General features: G+C 39.0%; 1 protein-coding gene across 2 annotated transcripts in view; it reads left to right on the forward strand.

Annotated features, from left to right (window-relative positions):
• Positions 1-20,323, forward strand: part of MSRA (methionine sulfoxide reductase A) — a 279,293-nt gene that overhangs the window by 183,120 nt on the left and 75,850 nt on the right. The gene's annotated exons all lie outside the window — the stretch shown is intronic.

A 20,323-nucleotide genomic window follows, 5' to 3' on the forward strand; every position in this document is an offset into this window, starting at 1 on the left:
TAGTGCTAAAAGAATATCAGCTTTCATACATTCAGTTATGTCGTAGTTTAAACCAAATCTGCACAGCTCGTTCACTCACTCCCCCCCCTTGCTCCCCCAACTCCCGGAGAGTTAGGAAGGAGAATCCAAAGAATGTAGCCCCCACGGATTGAGATAAGAACTGTTTAATAGCTAAGGCATAACACAAATCACTACTGCCATTACTACTACAAATAATAATGATACAGCCAATAACAAGTGAAGAGAATACAATACCTCACCAACCACCGACCCATAACTCACTCCACCCTGCCCAACCAAGCACCAAGCGATACCTCCTCCATCCCCCCAGAGCTCCAGCCCTTCCGGCTCTGTCCCAGTTACCTCCTGGGTATGACGTGCTGTGGTATGGAATACCTCTTTGGCTAGCCTGGGTCAGGTGTCCTGTCTCTCCTTCCTCCCGGCCTCCCCTCCTCCCTGGCAGAGCATGAGCTCAGAAAAGGCCTTGGACAAAACCAAACATTTGAGCAGTAATTCAAAACACGCTTGCTATCAGCAAACATTTTCAGCCTGAAAGTCAAAACACAGCACTGCACCAGCTACCAAGGAGAAAAATTACTGCTACTGCTCAAACCAGGACAAGTTATACTATGAATTCACTTAAGTGTTGTGTTAATGAACATGTGGTTTTGGTGTATATTTAATGTTAAAATTAAACAACTGTTTTTTTTTGGAGAGTAAGGTTATATCAGTCAGAAGCATCTACCAGGGTCTAAAAAGGAGGTGCATGTGCTGAAGTCTTGTGCAGTAGTTTGGTTTGCCTAAATGTATGTATGACATTGGTGGGCTGAGCTATGTGTGCACTTTAGAACTGGTTTATATATACAGTTGGCATTATTTTGCATGCAAAGAGATGCTCTGAACTGCATTAACTAATTTGCAAGTCGTGCTTAGCAGTGTGATAACTGTGCATGTAAATTAAGTGTTCAGTGACATATATATTTTCTTGTAAGTAGCTGAACACATGGGGATAAGTCAGTCTGGCAGGTGTTTATTAACTGAGTGGTTTCTGAAGGTTTGGTATTCATATTTAAGATGCAGAACTTCTTTCTACTCATTGTTTACCTTAAATCCATTCCTTTTCTAAATTATCATTGTCCTTTTCTGTTAGCATCTGCTGACCAACATCACATTGTAAATCTTAAAGCTTTCAGTTTGCTTTCCCAACTCTATTATTCTCTGCTGTTCTTTGTCATTAAATTAATACAGACTTGAAAGCAAAATTACGATGTAGGAGATTGCAATATGATATTACAGAAATTTCCATTGTCAAATAGATTTCCTTAATGGCACAATTTAAAATTTACCTACTTTGAAGTCTATCACCATTTGAAAAGTGTGTATAATTAGTACATTTATATAATTAGCCACAACTCTGTAAGTGATCACATGTAGAGTTTGTCTTTGCACTGAAGTAGGGGGAAGGAAGGGTCTGTGTCACCAGCTAAGGAAACACAACAAATATATATTGAAATTCCTACAGGATATGTGGTTTCTATGTATTGTTAACAACAGTATCTACAATAGTATCTGTGGTATTGCAGTAGCAGTATCATGGTTGTATGAGAAACATACTGAGCAAGCAACATGTTCAAGGATCTCTTTTCATAATAAATGTTTTGTGTTATATTATTTTAATGTAAAACAACCACTTTCCTTATCATTGCAGTAATTTAAAATAAATACCAAGCTCTTCTGGCAGCGGCACATGCATATCTATTCGTGTGATGACAGATAAAAACATGCGGGGATAGCATAACAGTAGATTTTTCCATGATAAGCAGTGGTGCATACACCAAATAGGGGAAGGACTAACAAATATTGGAAGTACAATAACTGCAATATGTATGAGTGATTCTAGAGTTTCTTGGCATAACAAATGAATAAAACCAAAGCGTAGTTTATTTGTTTGTTCACTGAATAATTTTGCCTGGGTTCTTAGATGGTATTTTTTAGCTGAGGACCTAGAAGAGAGCCCAGAATGGCCTCTGAACAGAAGATATGTATCTACTACATGATTTCTCTTCATAGGCAGGTAGGGTGGTTAACTTAAAGGAAACATTTTTCTTCACTGAGTGTAGAAACCATCCAACCCCAAAGTTTATATCATGAATTCCTTCCTCCAGAAAGGCTGGCCAGAAATACTACCTCATCTGTGAAGTCAGACAGCCATGTTCAGCTCTGTCTACATTCAGCAATCAGTGTGGGCAGAGAGGAGCAGATCTGCAGAACAAAACCTTTTGCACTGAAGATCCAGGAAACACTGTGCATTTGAAGAGGCTTTACCCTTCTGTAGCTATAGTTTGGTCCTCAGAAGCGCACATGCTACTAGCAGGTGGAAGTCACTGGTGCATTTCTGGTATAACTCCATCAAAATGAGTTCATCTGTCCCAGTGGATAGGAGATTTATTACAAAAGCACACTTCTGCTCCAAACTGAAACACTAATGTAGCTTATACCTTTAGGGTAGTGCTATGCTTGAGTGGAGAAATACTGTAGTTAAGTGCACCATGTCCTTAGCTCCTACCAGCCTACAACTGGGAATCGTAATGCACAGTGAGCCCAAGTATCCTGCAGGGTTACATCTATTTTAAGTTGTGAAACTTGTTGCTGATTCATGCAGCTGTTTTAACAGCTGAGAAATGGCAATACAGCAATGAATATGCATCAAGCCATGTGTCTTTAGCTCTTGATGAAACTGAATGCATACAGTCAGAGTTGGCTAGTGGTGATAGATATTGTAATACTACAGTGCTGCCAGTAAATTGTAACACAATATAAGTGTAATCAGAAAGACATACAATGAGGGCCAGGGCTTGGTAAAAGTACTGTGAATGAGCTGTTCCATCAGTTTTGCCTGAAGCTGAAGTTTTATAATGCAGTTGAACCTGGGGTTACTCAATTTTCAAGACAGTTGCTAGGCTGCATTTGGTTTTCAAATGGATTATCTAGGCAATAATCCAAATAGTGAAATCAGGGTGGGAAAAAGTTTGTATTTATTTATTTATTTATTCTGTACCAGTTGAAGCATTTCTTTTGTCAAGCACTAACACACTAGGTTTTCAGACTGCAAGAATGTACAGAGTAACTCCTTTCTATGTTTGGCTTATATTAAAGTAGTATGCAAAAAATGCTAGCATCTCTGCATCTTCAGGTAGGACAGCACTGAGAATGAACACCATGCAGAGAGCAAAACACAGGTGTATAACTGTTTTATGAAAGCAAATATTTGTCAGGAGAAGATCCTTCCACAAAGCAACTAAAGGGCCTTTCTGTGAATAATTATGAGTCTTGAGGTCTTGACAGAGGTGTTGGGTGATGTGAGGAGATAATAAACTCCTAATTTGTTATAGCTAAGAGAAGCTGATGGGAGAACTGCTGTCATTTGCATCATGGTTGTAATCTGTGAGATTAATAAGGGCTGAAAGACACAGGAGTATAGAAATACTGAAAATTTTATTCAAACATTAAAAATGTGGCTTTTACTGTGTTTTACAGTGATGGGTTTGGGGAATGGTGTGGGGGTGGGTTTTGTTTTGTTGGGTTTTTTAACTGTTAAATTCCTGAACAGTTGCATGATAAATCGTGGATGACCAGGGGAAGAATGGGGATCAATGTTATTTTACACAGTTGTGGATTTACAGTGCTATTGTTCATTTGCAATGGCCAATTTCAGTGTGGCTGCAGTTACACGATAGCACTCCTGATCCTGAACTTGCCACTGGAGATCTTGGAACACACTGAATTAAAACTGAGATTGACTTTACACCACAGTAGTACCTCACAGTACTGGCCTTCAGGAGATGCAACAGTCTCTGCAGCACAGCACCTTTACAGGTACTGTGTAAGTTTCATAGGTTTGTTGTGAGGTGATGAGGGAACAGCCCAACAAAACCCTCAGCTGCAAAATCAAGAGCTTCATATTTGGTATCATAGAAAAGAGATTTAAAACCTGGAGTTTCCTGGCCAGTGACATGAGCTTTGGAGCAGCAATCTGAAAGGAAATGAAGTGGTGAGGATTGTATTTGTCAAGGCTGGAGGAAAGGCTGTTTACAGATCTACAGGATTGATGGGTTTGAGTCTTCCATTGCATAAAGGAATGCCCTGTGGACTGAATTTACATTTATGTGATGTAAAATATCGCTGTGTGAGTTTAGAACATGTTTTGGCTGGGAGACAGTTTTTCACATGTTTTTTGGCTGGGAAAGATAAATAGGTCTTTTAAAAGGCAGGTTGTTATTAAAGCAATACAATAGAGCTGATAAAAAAATAACGCCTGCTTACTCGCCTTCAAATTATGTCTATTTCAGAGCTTTATGTATTGAATTATCTTTGCTTCACTCTGATGTGAATAGTAGATACTTGATTCCTGATTGATGGTGGTAGTTTTTATGAAAATAAGCAAATCTGATCTGATAAGCTAAGCCATTATTTGTTTTGTAATCACTCATCTGTGCTACAGAGATACCTTTTTTAAGTCCATCCCTCCTGAGAAAGAGAGAGCTGCTTTCAGCTATGGATGAGGAGGTTTTGTGTGAACAGTGGCAACAAGATAAAAGTTTTAATGGCATGAACTGAATTTCTTTGTTGAATTTATGCTGAAATGCATCTATATGATGCATTTATAAAGTTTTGTGGTACATGCTGTGTCTATTTTTTTCTACCTTTTTGTTAGGGAATTCTGTTATGGTAGGCCCTATGTTTTTCTCTGCAGCCATAACATGACATGAGTGTACTCAATATTATAGGTATTGTTTATCTGGCTTTTTTGTCTTAACAATTTTTCCTATATTTCTGTGCTGTAGAATCTTATGTTGTGGGTGGAAAAACATCTGAATATCACCATCAAGATGTCTTTATTTTGAAACTCTGAAATGCACAGGATGTGTATGTCCTTATGAAAATGGGAATGAGCACAGGAGGACTAAGGACACCTCTCAAAATTCACTGAGGCCAAGGAGAAGTGACACCATCCTAGGCAGAGTGCATTGTGCTACCAATTGCGTGCTATTTCTGTTCCCCTGGATGCAGCAACAGCACATGTTACTTGTTTTTGTCAATGCTGAAGAAAGCAAGATTTTTTTTTAGCTTTTGATTCTGCATATATGCTGTTCATTTGATCAAAGGCTGGGTGTTTCACTTAGCCCTTTGACTGTTGCAAATATAGCTAATCATGCATTTGAAATTAGGACTATGAACAACATTATGAAACCATACTTTCTGGTTTACAGTAATTTTTTTCATCTGGGTGGTCGTGGAGTTCGGCAAAGAAGCCATTTTCTTTATTGTACTGTGAATGTGAAACCGGTGCTTCAAGCTAACGCTTATGTTGGACATTTAAACTAATGCTAGAAATTGTCCTACAGTAAACTAATGTAAATAGCAAATAGATTTGACCCCAAGAATGGGTTGTAAATAAAACATTTCCTGTTTTATACTGCATGCTCTGTTCAGCTCGCCAGTAATGTAAAAACATCCTAAATTTAACTAGACATCAAGTTTTCATGCAATTAGGCATATGAAATCTCAGTCTTCAGGGCAGATCCCCTTTCTGATTCAAAAGATTAAGTTAGAAAGAGTTAAGCTGACTTGCCTACAGGAGTCTAGTGCTGTTCATGTTGTCCTGCACTATCTGACGTGGTGTCCAGCTGCCACTCCAGCTGGCACAGGTCTCCTATACATCCTAGTCATAGCAGTGGTAAGGCAACACACTAAAGCTAAATATCTTTATATTAGCCTATAAATGTGTTCGTAAATGGTTCAATGGCATACAGGATCATTCTGAAGAGCTTCTATCTCAGGCTTTTGAATTTCTTGATCTTGATTATGTATCTGTTATGGCACTTTAAAAGTTTCACAAGCATATTAAATGTCAGGAGTGTAAATTTTATAAGGGTATTAATAATTATGGTTTAAGTGAACAGCGATTTACAGGGAGCAGGATATAGTTCTCTTAGGGAATTATAGAATCAGAGTGATTCATAGAATCCCAGGTTGGAAGGGACCTTAACCTGGTCCAACCTTTCTTGGCAAAGCATGACCTTCTTGGGAAAGCTGGGACTAGATGTCCCAGCACCCCAGGGTGCTTCCTGTCCAGCTGAATCTTAACAGTCTCCAATGCTGGGGAGTCCACCACATCCCTGGGGAGATTATTCCAATGGCTCCAGTGGCTGGTTGTTCTCATGGTAAAAAAATTTCCTCTTCTGTCCAAGAATTTTTCAAGGAGCTTAGTTTAAATGAGATTAGCTATGGGGAGGACATGATAAAATGGTCTAGAAGAAGGCCAAGGCAAAAGGAAGATGATTATGATTAGCTGTTGCCATTCTGGGTCAGGTCTTGTTCTCTTTAGGTTAAACATAGCCTTTAAAGTGACTTCAGCAAAAATTTCTGGAAGACAGAACCAAAAATCATCTTGAGATGTATCGAGTCTAGCAATGTGTTGAAAGATAAGGGTTATAGTGGGACTGTCCGCATTGATCTGGGGAAGTGGAGAGGGGTTGGCCTGGTTTATAGTTTCCATACAAATTAAAAAATGAATCAAAAAATTTCTTGTTTTTTTTCTGTTTTTTTTTTTAAATTTTTAAATGACACATACATTTTTTTATGAGCATGGTGAAGTCTGTGAGTGTTACTTCTGCTATCCATAGTTTGCTTATCCTTAATGCAAAGCTGTTGGATCCAAACAACACTATTCAAACCCTAAGTTTTCTCAGTGACAAAAATGTGCCAGAGCCAGAATTCAAGGAAGTACTCATGGAACACTCTCCCACTGTTTATCCAACTCTAAAATATGAAGCCAAAAATTTGTCTGAAATGGCTTTTCAAATCAAATATAAGAACATAATGGCACTTCAGGAAGTTCTGAGCTCCACAAAGGTGACACATGGAAACAACAGATACTCCACATTTATAAAACATGCTGCTTAGGTTTGGATGTAGGAGTGTCCGCTTGAGCACTCGGGTTCAAACAAGTTGATAACCAGATGTACTACATCATGTGTTGACAGTTGCCATACCCTCATGAGGTTGCATCAGATAGAATCTGATGTTAATGTTTGCTGAAGTAAGTCTCCAGATTTTCTCACAGGACATAATGCAGATCAACAGCACAGCTGCAAAGCCAGAACACCACCATTAGAATCAATGGAATTACTTTGGATTTCCAGTAATGCAATTGAGATAAAAATCTCTGGCCCAGGAGTTTCTTTATTTTCAGCATTTTTGTTCCCCAAGGAATTGTCAGAAAATTCTGTGTCTTATTTTCTGTTTGAAGTATGACACTTAGTCAACTATAGCTCTCAGCTTTTGGGAAAACAAGTCAATATTTCCTGGAAAGAAAAATCAGAGCATGCTTTAGCCAGCAACATTGTCATGTCTGTTTTGATCTTGTGATCTTTCTACATCAAGATCTTTTTCTCCTTTATTGAGTTCTGCAGATTGCTTGTAGACTAGTCTTGTTTTCTTTTAAATCCAGGATGTATGCTGATTACAGTATGAGCTAGATTGCAGGAGGTCAGAATGGGCTTTCTGGTTGATGGGCAATACCATCAATGGTATTATCAGTCTTGTCCTGGAGTTTTGTAGGATTGTGGAAATTAAAGCGATCCAGTTTGGAAAAGCCAGGACATTTCTATTTGTGTTAATGCATAGCCATCACTCCCAGGAAAACATGAAGTTACAACTGATATTAACATAAGTACTCTCAGTTGTGTATCAATGGGCTTATGCCTGTATATGAATCATTTGTACACAGGCATATAGGAATATGAAATTATATTTAGTTAAAAGCTTCTGTGAAACAAAAAGGACAAAACTTGCTGGACAGAGGCTCCTATGCTGAAATATTTGGGTGTGTCTGAGGACAAGGAAGGATGGTGTATTTGTGAGTTCAGTCCTATTGTTCAAAAGTTTCCCTTCGGGAATCTCTATTTCTATGACTTTGATTTTATTCCTTGGTGCTATAGCTAGGAATTTTGTCATGCTGCCTGTGAGCCTAACTGGTGAAGTACCAACAAGATAGATGTCTGCATTCACACCATGCAGTGCTGACAAGGAAGATCAAGCAAAGCCCACGTTCCAGCTCTCCATTGAGCTGATGTAGAAAAATCAGTTCTTCTGCCTTTCTCACTTCATTTTCCTACTCCCAAGTATATTTCAGCCTTAATTTGTTGTTTGTTTCCTTCCAATTTGCTTTCCAGCATCTTCTATCATTTGACCTTGCCCCACATCCCTTTCTTCATAGTTCTGCATTTTTTGGTCTTGAAATTTTCCACTTTCTTCCTCAGGCCTGTGTTTCTGAAAAGTCTTTATCCCTGCAGACAACGATAAACTTGTGTTTTTTTCTAGCTGACCTTTGTTACATGGCATTTAGTCACAAGGTCTAAAAGTAGATCTAACTACCCAGCATGTCAAAGTAGACAAAATGCATTCCCTCTTTTGCAGCCTGAAGCATCTTAAGGTACCTCCCTCTGCAGAACCATTGTAGGTGTGTGCTCTGCAGGGCCACTGCAGAAAGTGTCACCTAATACTGAGAAATCACAGAATCATGGATTGGTTTGTGTTGGAAGAGATCTTAAACCTCATCTAGTTCCAACCCCCTGCCATGGGTAGGGACACCTTCCACTAGACCAGCTTGCTCCAAGCCCCATCCAACCTGGCTATGAACACTGTCAGGGATAAGGCAGCCGCAGCTTCTCTCGGTGACCTGTGCCACTTGCGCTCACAGTAAAATGTCTAATCTAAATGTCCTAATGTCTAATCTAAATCTCCCCTCAGTCAGTTTAAAACCATTCCCCCTAATCTTAACACTACTTGCCCTTCTCAAAAGCCCCTCTCCAAGTTTCTTGTCTACCCCTTTAGGTACTGGAAGGCTGCTTTAAGGTGATGGCACAGTGCTCCCAGCCCCCAGGACTCTGTATTTTTGGGTTTTGACCTTTCCCCAAGCAGTCAGCTTCCTATGGCATATTGAGGTTAATGTATTTCCATTCTGGTTGCTCCTTTCTCCTTTGCTTTGGTTATTTTTAGGTGAGCCAGTTAAACCACATCTTTTTCAATTTTTAAAGGAACTGTATTTAAGATGTTCATAGAAGAAAAACTTTTACACATAAAAGCACTTTGTAAGCTAGTACGGAAAGGCATAATGAAGACCCATAGCCCAAAGCTTAAACTAGGTGAAGGTATCTATTTGTAACAGCAGGTGACTGACAGTTAAAGCCAGGGATGCACCATCTCTTCAGCAGATTAGTAAGTGTTATTCAACTAAGTATTTTTTATTGGGAAAGATGTATAGTCAAAATTGTAGCTTTATGCATCAATGTTCTTATATCAGTGACTTTCACCAAGAAGATTCTCTAAGTTTAGTTTTGAGATTTTTTGAAGATTTTGTCTGTTAAAATCAGCTTTTTTAAAAAAAAGAAAATCAGTTTTCTTTTTTTCCTGCAGAAAAAAAGTGAACAACAACAACAACAAAAGCATACCAGAACTGAATAGACTTATCAGAGAATTAATTTAATCAGTGATCTAAATAAAGGTCAAATAACCTGCATGGGCACACTGCCGTTTATATCCATTTCTGTAGATTTTCCTGTATTCTTTGTTCCTAGATGTAAAATTTTTTGATTTCACCTTCCTAATTGTAGAATGTGAGGTTTAACTATGCCACAGTGATCTCAAATGTGCAGGGTGAGCACCCTGCCATTATCAGCATTTGCTGTAACTCTGACCTTTATGTCATCTTCCAATTTTACCAGCACTAATTTTATAATTATTTCTAAGGCTTTATCACTGTGTTTCATGATGATTCTGGTAAAAATCCACCTCAACCCAGTTATCATTTGCTGTATTGATACCATGTAGCACTTCTTTTTTTATTTTTAATCAAAACAGTTGTATGGTACTAAATCAAATGTAAAATATTAACTATTATGTCTACAAAGTTTCCTTTGTCAGGTAAACTTTGTCATCTCATCAAAGAAAGATGCTGGGTTTGTATTTGACCTGTTTTCTACAAAAACATGGTGATTGGCACTAATTATATTCCTTACAATTTGAATGTCATTTCATTTTTGTTTGTTTGTTTTTGTTTTTAACCAATTACAAATTGGCACATTGTTGTATGTCTTGTCTTACTTGTCCCTTTTGAAGTGCTGCAGGAAATCAGTGGTTATTCCCTCTTTTAGAATATTCAATACTAACCATCTACTGCTTATGTGAAAAATGCATTTTTCTAAAAAGTTGAAGAATTAGGCAACTTTGGGTTTACTGAGTGGTTCTTCATGCTGAAGGACTCCCAACTGTTATCCTAGAATATGTGGCAAGTTAATTGTCTCCAGCAAATACAATTCATTGACAACTTTCAGCTCAAAAGGTAAAGTTTTATGGAGCTTAAAACACCCAAAGAAAATATCTGAAAAAAGATGATCTATAAATTGCAGTGAAGGCTTGTAGCATCCTTCCTCCTTATCCACATACACACACAAATGTGCACTTTAAATTTAATTTCCCTCATTTTACTTTCTGTATTTTTTATTTTTACCTCAATCAGCTAATTATATCTTGGATGATTATTTTTCATCCCACTCTTCTTGCCATTATATATACGTGGTGGCTATTTTATGTGCCAACAATCATAGGAAATAAATTTCCCCATTATCCCATGAGATGTTATTATAAGAAAAACGTTCAGAGCGAAATCAGGGGATTTAACAGGGCTGGAGGAAAACCTGATTTGTGTCATTGCCCTCTAGTGGCCTCGCTGCAGGTCTGCAGCAGCATGAAATGCAGGAGCTCGTTTTCCTCTTTGTGTGCAGCCACCAGGTTTCTTGTCATTTCAGCATCCTAAAGTTGTTTGTCCACATCTGTGTAAGCCACAGAGCACTGCTTTGTATATCAGCTAAAATCTTAAGTATCCTACTGGTGTTCGTAAATTATGACAAGAGGAGATTCTGTGGGGTTTATATTTTGCTATGGAAAAGAGGAAGACACATGTAATCTGTATTAGCATTATTTACGAAGTGAGATTGGATGGGGAAACACTCGTAGAATGTGGCTGATCATTTAAATATATACACTCTAGAGAAGTAGATGTAATTTTTTGGCATCATTTTCTGCCTCCGTTGCTGTACATAGTTGTGAATTCATCACATAGTCCGCCTGAAGGTAAGCCTACCAAATGTTTTCATCCCATTTATTTCTAAATTGTCCTTCCTTCTTGTTGTGGAAATCTTCACTGGTATCCACAGGGACTGATCATTGTGTCTGTGCAGTTCCACTTGCAGATGCAGAGGTGTTGAAGGCCCATGGGAGTTGATGGTTTTGCATCTTGAACTTGCTGAGCATCTTCAACCTCATTGGTGAGCACTCAGCACCTTTCAGAGTAATTCTTCACGATTGTCACGCTCAATGCTTGACACTGGACAGAGACCAGAGAAATCAATGAGGTCTAATTCTCATTTTGCAAATAGAAAGCATGTAACCTACCCCCAACACCAAATTCTATTGCAAGTTAACGTTTCAACAAATGTATCAGTAAAGTGCAATAAGCATTATAAATTAGGTATTTACAAGACATACCAATGGAAGAAAGAAGGGTGAATAATGCTTGTGTTGGAGAAGGATCATAATAAGAATGGCCTTTTATGAAATGAAAAATCAAAACAAAACTTGAGGCAATTATATTCATGTTAAATGCTGCAATCAGAGGAAATGAAACACTGCTGCAGACTGGTTGTTTCTATTTTCTACTTTGAGTTAAAACACAATGCATGACTGTATTATATCTTGTTGGTCTTAAAAATTGAGTGACTTTTTTGCCATAAAATGCCTATCTAATATATATTGACTATATATGGTGTTATATTTCTGCACTATCCAGGAAGAAGAGGAAGGAAAAAAGCTTTACAGGGCATTTTTGAAATGACAGCACAGTTCTGGCTTTGATAGTTGTTTTAGGTTAGGCATTAATTTAGCATCACGAGAAAATCACAGCTTTCATTAGAGAGCAGAGCACAGGCAATTCAAACACCTGTGCAAAAGAGATGAAAGCACATTTATTTAGAATTGTAAAATCATAGAATAATTTAGGTTGGAAAAAACCTTTAAGATCAGAGATCCAACTGTTATCCTAACACTGCCAAGTCCACCCCTAAACCATGTCCATAAGTGCCACATCTACACATCTTCTAAGTATCCCCAGGGATGGTGGCTCCCACTACTGCCCTGGGCAGCCTGTTCCAATGCTTGACAGTCCTTTTAGGGAATAAATGTTTCCTAATATCCAGTTTAAACCTCCCCTGTTGCCACTTGAGGCTATTTCCTCTTGTTATTTGGGAGAAGAGACCAACCCTACCTTGCTACCACCTCCTGTCAGGTAGTTGTAGAGGGTGAGGTTTCCCCTAAGACTGTTTTTCTCCAGGCTAAACAACTTCAGTTCCCTCAGCCACTCCTTGTAAGACTGCGGTCTTCCCCAGTGCTGAGTTCAGACTGATAGGCCTGTAGTTCCCCAGATCCTCCTTCTGGCTCCTTCTGATGCAAAATGTGTATCACATTTGCTAAACGCCAGTCAACTGGGATCTCCCTCAATAGCCAGGACCACTGATAAATGATGGAAAGTGGCTTGGTAAGCACTTCCACCAGCTCCCCTAGTACCTTTGGGAGGATCCTATCTGGCCCCATAGACCAATGTGTGTCTAAGTGGTGTAGCAGGTTGCTGACCATTTCCTCTTGGAATAAAGGGGCTTCATTCTACTCCTCATCCCTGTCTCCCAGTTCAGAAGGATGGGCACCTGGAGAATAACTGGTCTTACTATTAAAGACTGAGGTAAAGAAGGCATTAAGTACCTCAGCCTTTCTTCATCCTTTGTCACTATGTTTTGCCCTGCATCCAATAAAGGATGGAGATTTGCGTGTTTGTGGATATGCATTGAAGGCGTAGGAAAAAAATATTGCAGCTTTGAACTTACTTCAAAAATGACTCACTCCCTCTGGTGGGAACATTTAATTCTGAATGTGTGATGCTGATTTCCCTCCTCCTCTTGCATCCACCCCCCCTCGCCACATTCGCATTCATCTTGCTTCGCATGACATCTGCTCTGTGTGCTGCAGAGCAGCACTTTGGTTTCTATGGTAGCTGCTGTAGCCAGCAGACCCACGGACTGGGTGGGAAAGGAGGAAGAAAAAGCCCAGTGTGGCTGGATTTAGGTGCATGATGGTGGATCACCCTTTGCCATTGAGCTGGGATGCATTCTGAGAGTGTGCCCCAAGGCTAGGTTGCTCCCATGGCCAGCATGGGAGATGGGGCATCCAAGGCCAGGGGCATTTGCTTTCTCTTCCAGTGTGAAGTGGCTGAAGGACAATAGTCAAATGGAGGGTGTGAAGAACAACAGATTGTGGGTTTGGTTGAACTTCAATCTGTATTTCTTTTTGTCTTGTTTAGGTCTCCAATTTGCAGTAAACAGTCCCCAGCTTCTGCCTCTCAGATGGTGAAAATGCAGATGCCAGACCTAAGATATTATAATTATGTGTCTATTTATAACATAGTTTGACATTAGAATTACCATGTCATTTTTTAAACAAGAGAAGATAATGCCAGTTCACAATCTACACCTGTAGCTGGGGGTTTTGTTGAGGTTTTGGTTTTTGGTTTTGGTGGTTTTATTATTCTTATTCTATTTTAAACAGTTTTTGTTTTATTTATTCTGGCTCTGAATTCATTAAGAGGCATGAATTAGCATCTTACCATATTGTCTGTGGCTTCTTCACTCCTCTGTCTCCCCAGGTATAAACACCAGGATTCTGAGCTGGTTCACTTCAGCTATGGTGAGCTGAATAAAATAAAAAGCCTGCACAGAATAGACTAGAATAGAATCCGTTTGGTTGGAGGAGACCTCTAAGATCATCAAGTACAACCATTGCCACAGTACTGCCAAGATTACCACCAAACCTTGTCACTGAGGGCCTCATCCATACATGTTTTGAACACTTCCAGGGATGGTGATTCCACCACTTTCCTGGGCAGCCTGTTCCAATGCCTGATCACCTTCTCTGTGAAGAAAGTTTTGCTAATATAGGAATCTAAACCTCCCCTGGAGCAACCTGAAGCTGTTACCTCTTGTCCTGTCACTTGTTACCTGGGAGAAGAAACTAACCCCCACCTCAATACAACCTCCTTTCAGGCAGTTGTAGAGATCAGTAAGGTCCCCCTGAGCCTTCTCTTCTCCAGACTGAACACCCCCAGTTCCCTCAGCTGTTCCTCATAAGACTTGTGCTCCAGAGCCTTCACCAGCTCCGTTGCCCTTCTCTGAACCTGCTCCAGCACCTCAATGTCTTTCTTGCAGTGAGGGGCTTTGAGCTGAACACAGGATTCAAGGTGCGGCCTCACCAGTGCCAAGTACAGAAGGATGATCTCTGCCCTGGCATGTTTTCTTTAATGCTCAGAATTTCAGGATGCTAAGGCCAAGTGTTTTGTCTTATGTGAACAACATTTTGCATTTTCAGGCATGCCTGCTATACTCTGTATTATCTATGTGTGTTTGTACCTTGCATCTTTTCCACTTTGTCAGTTATTCCCATTTAATCCTATATTATCTGTCACTGAGGCTTCATTAGTGTGCTAGATATCAGAACTCCCTCAGTCTGTTTTAAGTAGTTGTCAGTTGCAGATACATTCTTTGAAACTCAGTTGTAGTCTATTGTATGTGGCTGTCTGGTGCTGTTCTAAAATAACACAAATTAAGCTTCATTAGAAGAAAAAAAAGTTACAGAAAATTATGGCAAAAGAAGAAGAAGAACTTTTGCCAGGCTCCTTAGAATTTATGGTTGCCATTTTAAAGTGGCACTTGTTTACCTGTTCTACCCTTAGTGTTCTTCCAGTTTTCCTGTAATGGTTCTATTCATTGCCATGATTTCAACTGTAAATGTTTTCTCTGGAAGCTAAGATCATCCCACATTTTCCAGTATTTGACCCTGAACAGCTGTAGGCCCTGTGATCCACTTTGAAGAGATGGAACATGAATTCTGGTCATAAGAGATGGCACATCATGAGAGGGAGGGATGGCTTCAGCATTTACTTGGAGATGGTTAAGATCTTTTCCTAAAATGATGTTGTGAGGAAACTGTGAATAGTAACAACATAAAAGACAGAAATCCAACAGCTGAGGGCTCTTTGTGCAGACATCTGATTATTTAGATATTTTATAATATGTGTATTAGTCATAACTTATATATTATGTATTATAGATTATAGATTTATTTTACATTTTATATGTTGTATATTATATATGATATATTGCATATGCCATATATATATATATACAACATATATAGTATAGAAGTTATATACAGTTATAAGTCACTTGGGCCCAGCATTTTACATGCATGGTACCCTTCTCCTGTTCTCAACTTCCATTTGATTTTTTTTCTTGATATATATAACTCACACTACTGCTACTAGTATAATGCACACTAGTTCACCACACTAGTGGACCATAACTATATTTGCATTTTACTGTGTTTCTTTTGCAACAGCTGTTTTGTTTTTTTCTCTTGAGATCAATCTGTGTGTGACTTATGTGTCTATGTATCGTTCGATGTTTGAGGATAATATTAAAAATGGGATTAGCACATAGCAATGATATATTAAATAGTGTAATTCATCATTCTACAGAGGCCATCATTAATTTAATTTGTTTAATTAAAATAACCCATTAAAATGCTGGTGCTGGATTTAGTTACTGGCATAAAAACACTACTGGCTCCCTGTTTGTTAATGGGACATAATATTATACAAGGTCTCAACAACTTCAACATTTTGCTAATTGAGTCAGCAGTTCAATTAGAAATTAGTGTTGTTGGGAAGGAAAAACAAATCAAATATAGAACCTAGTTAGCATTTAAAACTTAAAACAGGGGTTTCCTTATTTTCTTTTTAGTGAGTGTGAGCAGGAGGTTAGGTTGTTATGTGAACATTAAAAAATGTCATCACCTGACCTGCTTTATGCCTGACAATGCGTCATGTTTATACTGAGAGAAAGAAGCAAACAAAACAAAATGAAAAGGTAATGAGGTAGAACATGGAGGAGCTGCGAAATCTTCCTCTCAGAAAACTCTGCAATGTTTATTAATGCTGTTGGTTCAATATAAAAATGCAACCTGCAATAAAATACCACTCTGTAGTTTTCCATTTCAATTTGTACTTTTGGAATTTGCCCACGGTAGAAAAGACAAAAATGAAATAATTCCATATCTGAGTGTAAAGGCTCAAAATACATCCATGCTGGTAAACAGGTTTCATTTCTACTCTGGTTTTGAAGTATTTTACACAGAGTAGACAAAGTCCAGTTTAGCCCTTTGGTGAATCATAGAATCCCAGATTGGAAGGGACCTCAAGGATCATCTGGTCCAATCTTTCTAGGCAAAGTGCAACCTAGACTAGATGTCCCAGTGCTCTGGTCAGACAAATCTTAAAAGTGTCCAACACTGGAGAGTCCACCACTTACCTGGGGAATTATTCCAGTGGATGATTGTTCTCATGGTGAAAAATTGTCCTCTTGTGTCCAAAAGGAAAATTGCGTGTCCAGCCAGAATGTCCCCAGGCATAACTTGTGCCCATCACACCTCATCTTTTCCACATGACTCCTTGTAAAAAGGAAGTCTCCATCTTCTTTGTAGCCACCTTTTAAATACTAGAACATGGTACTAAGGTCTCCCCTGAGCCTTCTTTTCACCAGGCTGAACAAGCCCAGCTCTCTCAGCCTTTTCTCATGTGGTTGCCCAGTCCTTGGATCATTTCTGTGGCCTTTCTCTGGACCCTTTCCAGTCTGTAAAATCTGGAGTTGCAGTATTGTTAGCATTATAGCCCTAACCTTCCTGTAGGCTGGCCTTCTGCATAGCTGTTCAGGGTCTGCCTTCTCTTGCAGCCTTCTCTCTTTGCCTTAAGTTTGTGGAGCATCAAAGTGAAGCCCCCAAAAACTTTTGCTTTTTTCTGTACAAAAACACAGTTAGTGCCTGTGCTTGGGACTGGATGAGCCATCCTGGATAATCTACACTGGTTGCTAAAACTTGAACAGAAGTGTCTGATGGCTTAGTAATTCTGTAGTAGGGGCTAGGGTAAAATTTTGTTCGCCTAACATAACACCTGGTGCAGTTTGAGGTGCTTTGGGATATCTGAGACACTTGTATGGGGCTGTTAGATAGGTTGAAGGACTTGCAGGAGTCCTGCATGCTTCTGGATAAGCAGCTGGAGATCAAAGCAAAGTATCTGTGTATAGTAACTGAATTCAACCCCTATTTTACTAGAAGACACCTCTGCTGTAGGTCTAGAACAGAGTCTGACACATGAGCTACAATTCAGCAACTTGTTTGAGTTCTCTCCTTGGGTACTTTTGTTCTCTATCCCAGATGCACGTGAAAGCTACACTGATAATAGTGGGCTAAACATGGTTATGGCCTGGGCCCAAGTGCTGCCCTGCAACTGTGCATACTCTCCAGTTGCTGGTGTGGTTGCTGGCATGGTTTTAGCCTTGTCTCACTAGCAATCTCCAAAGCAATGCCCATGAGAGATTTGAGGGTGTCAAGGTGAAGAACAGTTCCCAAGAGGCAGTTTCAGTGTGACCAGACCACAGGGAGGACAGTCTGGTTTGCTTGGATGAGAGCCCAGCTGCACTGCCTGGCCTATGGACTGCATAATGAACAATGAATGATTGAGCACGCTTTATTTTCAAGTATGAATGAAGTCATTCCACATCAAGAATTACTTCTGTGAATGAGAACGATTTACACCGTTGCTTTTGATCATGGTGAAAACAAGGCATACACTTCTTCACAATTGTTTTAAACAATACGCTTCACTTAGATGGATGTCATTTTGCCTGTTGAAAAAATTGATGAAAGCATTTAGCAAAACCAGTGCCTTAGCCTTTTCTGGTGGTTGGAGATTTTGTGATGCACCAAGCAGGGAGAAGGGGTAGGACCTGGGGATACTTTTGGGTGACACTGTGAGGGAGCAAGGAGGTACAGGGGTTAGATCTGGGATCTATCCAGATACTTTTGGTAGAACTGGAGCATGAGAGCTGTAATGATGATACGGAAGACATTAGCTCAGACCCCTCTGCAGTATCTGCAGTGTACAACTCTGGTCACTCATCCATCCACCACAAATGCAGAAAAGTCTTACTAGTATGATCAGGGAATACAGAAGTATTAAATAAGAAAAGGCTGTGATTTGTTATCTAGTGGATAAGCTGAAAAAATATATATACTTTTTTTTAATATACAAATAGGGAAGGAGTAAATGTCAGTAAAATGCTGTTTAAGATAAAGAATAATGTTAGCACAAATCCAGGTGGGTATAAATTTGCCATCTTTACATTTAGGTTTGGAAATTAGATGTTTTATAATCATTAGAGCAGCTGGGTTCAGAAACAGCTGGCCAAACAGAATAGAGGCAATAAGAAATCTGATGATTTATGCAGCAGTGCTCACAAAGTTCATGAAAGGAAGTATGTGAACTTCCAGTGGCAGAAAACTGAAGCTGATAACACAGGAGGATGTCTTTCAGACCTCTGGCCCTATCAGTGCAAACTGCTACTGTTTTATGAACTAATTTATCCTCATTTTTTTCCTATTTTAAAAGAGCTGGGACTACATCAAGCCATTATACTGCATCACATGCCTTGTCTTTATGAATTTATAGATTCACTGGGAGAACCTTGTTTATCAGTATTCAGTTTCCTGGACCCTTCAGTACACCCACTATACACAGCTGTTTGCGTAATGTCACAAGCTGCAAAGCCTGATGCACTGAAGACATGATATACAAAAAATAACTAAGTTCTATGGGTTCTGATGATGGTAGAAAGCTAGGTTTGCTGGCATCATATGCTGACAGCCACTTAAATTGTAGATGATTGGTTGTCAACATCATCATGAAATACATTATCTAAAGGTACCCATGAAAAACTTGCATGCTGACCATAAAACTCCCAACATCTTAATGATGACTGTGAACAGAGAAAGCTTCTCTTTCCATGCAACAATCTCAACTGTTGTAAGATGGTTTCTTCTTTTTGCAAATTATGACTGATAAATCTATCCCTGGTTTACATTTATGTATATATATAGGTATATTTATTTCTCTTACTTTTACCATTCCCAAATGTCAGTTAAGTTCATAAAAGTGGATCTGATTAAAGATGAGGTAGAGGACCCCTAAAATCTGGGACCTCTCGTGCACCAAAGTTCATTTAGATCCTTGTCAATTGGTATGTGAACTTGGGCAATAACCAAGAAGAAGTTAAGAAAAATGGGAGTGAACATACTCTTGCAAATCAGTCATGTGAACCTAATCATAAAGTCCTAATTTTAAAGTTAACTAAACACTATGCTGTGATCAGCCACCAGTTCACCAACAAATGATAGCTTTGGAAGTTATTCCCACCAGTGAATTTAGGGTGAATACAGATCACAAACAGGTAAAATACTTAAAATTAGCCTCTTGACAGAGACTGAATGATTAGAATCAAGAAAGTCTATATCCATGGAGTAAACTGCCACATAGTCTGTGAATGGATGCAGTGTGGGTTTTAGATCTTTTGAACAGATCCTCATTTCCACTTTCAGGCTTCATTTTGCCAAAGACATCAACACTTTAAATAAGTACTAGATATTGGTCATCAATGTTGTCTTCTGCAGGACCAGAGGTTTTCTGTCAGTAAACATATTTAATTTGGATGATCAGGGTATCTGAAAACAATACTGAATATTGCAGCACAGCCCTGATGTGGAGAACTGGTTTGCAAATGTGGCTTGATTTATTCATTTTTTTTACCACTAGGTTAATTATTGCTTTTATTATAGAGCTAGCATTGCCATCTGTCACAAGCTCTGTGGGATGACCAAGCTTATTTTGGCTTAGTGTTTTGCTACATATAATGTTTATTATTCCCAAAATAATATAATGTAGGACAGATACTATCATCCTGGGACAACTTGTCATGTGATGACTTTTCTCATATCATCATACTGTACTCTAATGCAATTACATTTTCATGTGCCACTCGATTAGGCTGTGAGCTACATGACATTATGTTGTGCATAGCTTAGAGTTGTGACACAGACAGGGGAAAATGGTGCATCTGACTGACATATCTCATCCGTTTAATTCATGTTATTTCCATGTAATGAGTGCCTAGCAGTTAGCCAGTAGCTTTCTTGAAAGTTGAGAGCACTTGGGAAAATAGGATATTACCATCAGATTAAAATATCTTCATTTTGTTAAGGATCCTTCTCA

This window comes from Melopsittacus undulatus, chromosome 3 (genome assembly GCF_012275295.1).
Source record: "Melopsittacus undulatus isolate bMelUnd1 chromosome 3, bMelUnd1.mat.Z, whole genome shotgun sequence".
Lineage (NCBI taxonomy): Eukaryota > Metazoa > Chordata > Aves > Psittaciformes > Psittaculidae > Melopsittacus > Melopsittacus undulatus.